We start from the raw sequence: 3,081 nt of genomic DNA on the forward strand, positions 1-3,081 counted from the left end.
AATTTTCAAACTTTTTTTGCTATCTGATAGTATTCTGAGCCTCAGCTACAAAGTGAAGGCTACTTTTTTTTTCTCAAATTTTTATTATCAAACTGATGTACAGAGAGGTTACAGTATCATACGTTGGGCATTGGATACATTTCTTGTACTGTTTGTTGCCTTGTCCCTCATGCCCCCCTCCCTCCCCCCCTTTCCCTCCCCCCCAGGTGTTCAGTTCACTTACACCAAACAGTTTTGCAAGTATTGCTTTTGTAGTTATTTCTCTTTTTTTACCCTGTGTCTCTCAAAAAAATATGGAACACTTCACGAATTTGCGTGTCATCCTTGCGCAGGGGCCATGCTAATCTTCTCTGTATCGTTCCAATTTTAGTATATGTGCTGCCGAAGCGAGCACAAAGTGAAGGCTACTTTTATTTCCAAATGTAAAAGTACAATTATCAATCATCAGGGAGATGACTGTGTCAAGGGTGCAGAATGTTGTATACTAGTTATCATCTGACCTTACTGAGGCAACTATCAAACTACTCCAGCTGATCCAGTCAATGTAACCAGAATTCTTTTTTTTGTTTGTTTCATGTCAATGTATTTCAAATCAGAACTGTTTAAATATATATTTTTAAAATAAAGGTATAGCTAATATATAAAATTACAGGTATAGGTAAGATATAAGCAAGCTTGATAATATTCATTGTCAAAGTTATCTTTTCGTTTTTAGGGAAAATGGGGACATTGGGATTTTACCACTTGAGCCCTGGCTAGATATTTTTTCTCTTTTTTTTTTCTTATTTATTGTGATATACAGAGAAGTTACAGTTTCATATCATAGGCCTTGGGTACATTTCTTATACTGTTTGTTACCTCCTCCCTCATTCCCCCCTCTCCCTTGCCCCTTTCCTCTCTCCACATGAGTTGTTCAGTTGGTTTACACCAAACAGTTTTGCAAGTATTGCTTTTGTAATCACTTGTTTTTTTATCCTTTGTCTCTCAACTTTGATATTTCCTTTCACTTTCCTAGTTCTAATACCAGTATATACAGTTTCCGATGTACTCAGATAAGATACAGTGATAGTACAGGTACAACTACAGGAAGGGGATATAAGAGGATCATCAACAATAGAAGCTATGCTTTCACATGGCATGTTGAAAGTAATTACAAGAGTTATATAACAGTCATTTCCATAACATGGAGTTCATTTCACTTAGCATCCTCTCATGCACTCATAAGGGCATAGCTATTAGGCTCTTGTGATCCTCTGCTGTGACTAGCCTAAACCTGTGCTAAATATTCCCTATGAGGGAGACCATAGAGTCCATGTTTCTTTGGGTCTGGCTCACTTCACTTAGTATAATTTTTCCAAGTCCTTCCATTTCCTTACAAATGGGGCAATGTCATTATTTCTGATACGAGCTTAAAATTCCTTTGTGTATATGTACCACATTTTCCTGATCCATTCGTCTAGTGAGGGGCATCAGGGTTGGTTTTAGTTATTTTAGCTATGACAAATTGTTCTGTGATGAACATTGTTGTGCTGGTGGCTTTAGTGTATTCTTGTTTGTGGTCTTTTGGGTAGTTGCCCACAAGTGGTGCTGCTGGGTCATAGGGAAGCTCTATGTTTAGCCTTCTGAAGAATCTCCATACTGCTTGCCAGAGTGGCTGAATCAATTTACATTCCCACCAACAATGCAGTAGGGTTCCCTTTTGGCCACATCCTATCCAACATTTATTATTGTTAGTTTTCTTGATAAAGGACATTCTTACTGGGGTGAGGTGGAATCTAATGTTGTTTTGATTTACATTTCTTTTCTTAAAAATTTTTATTGTCAAACTGATTTACAGAGAGGTTACAGTTTCATATGTTAGGCATTGGATACATTTCTTGTACTGTTTTTTACCTCCACCCTCATTCCCCCCTCCCCTTTTTCCATTCCCCCATGAGTTGTTCAGTTCATTTACACCAAACAGTTCTGCAAGTATTGCTTTTGTAGTCATTTGTCTTTTTTACCCTGTGTCTCTCGATTTTGATATTACCTTTCAGTTTCCTAGTTCTAATACCAGTATACACGGTTTCCAATGTACTCAAATAAGATACAGAGATAGTGCAGGTACACCACAGGAACTGAGAATGGCCAAGAGACATATGAAAAAGTGTTCTACATCACTGGCCACAAAAGACATGCAAATCAAAACAACATTGAGATTCCATCTCACCCCAGTAAGAATGTCCTATATCAAGAAAACTAACAATAACAAACGTTGGAGGGGATGTGGCCAAAAGGGAACCCTACTTCATTGTTGGTGGGAATGTAAACTGATTCAGCCACTCTGGCAAGCAGTATGGAGATTCCTCAGAAGGCTAAAGATAGAGCTCCCCTAAGACCCAGCAGCTCCACTTTTGGTCATCTACCCAAAATGATTTACATTTCTTTTATGGCCAGTGATGTAGAGCACTTTTTTCATATGTCTCTTGGCCTTTCTCATTTCCTCATCTGAGAAGTCTTTTTTTAACTTTACTCCACTTGTTGAGGGGGCTGTTGGTTCTTTGTGGTTTTGTTTTGGAGGAATTTAATTTTTTTAGTTCAGCATATATTTTAGAGATGAGGCCTTTGTGCATTATATGGCCGGTGAAAATCTTTTCCCAATCTGTGGGCTTTCTGTTTATCTGGGGAGCTATGTCCTTTGCCCTGCAGAAGCTCTGCTGTTTGATGTAGTCCCATTTGTCCATCCTTTCTTTGATTTGTAGCATTTCTGGGTCTTTGTTAAGGAAGTTACATCCTGTGCCAAGGAGCCCAAGTGTTTTTCCTACTCCTTCTTTTAGTGTTTTCAGGGTATCTTTTTGAATTTTGAGGTCGTGATCCCTTTGGAATTGATTTTGGTGCAGGGTGACATATTAGGATCTAGTTTTAGTTTGTTGCAGGTGTTGAATCAGTTTTGCCAGCACCATTTGTAAAAGAGGCTGTCTTTCTTCCATCCTATTTTTTTAGCTCCTTTATCAAAGATTAAGTAGGCATAGTTCTGTGGGTTCATTTCTGGGTCTTCAATTCTGTTCCATTGGTCCTCAGGCCTGTTCCGGTGCCAATACC

The 3,081-nt window shown here is 38.6% G+C and overlaps 1 non-coding gene across 1 annotated transcript; it reads right to left on the reverse strand.

The window, feature by feature from the left end:
* Positions 1 to 287: 287 nt before the first annotated feature.
* On the reverse strand, positions 288 to 394 carry LOC125363731. The gene has a single exon (XR_007213312.1). It is a non-coding gene; the product is annotated as a U6 spliceosomal RNA (small nuclear RNA).
* Positions 395 to 3,081: the final 2,687 nt, after the last annotated feature.

The sequence above is a fragment of the Perognathus longimembris genome, chromosome 14 (genome assembly GCF_023159225.1).
Source record: "Perognathus longimembris pacificus isolate PPM17 chromosome 14, ASM2315922v1, whole genome shotgun sequence".
Taxonomy (NCBI): domain Eukaryota; kingdom Metazoa; phylum Chordata; class Mammalia; order Rodentia; family Heteromyidae; genus Perognathus; species Perognathus longimembris.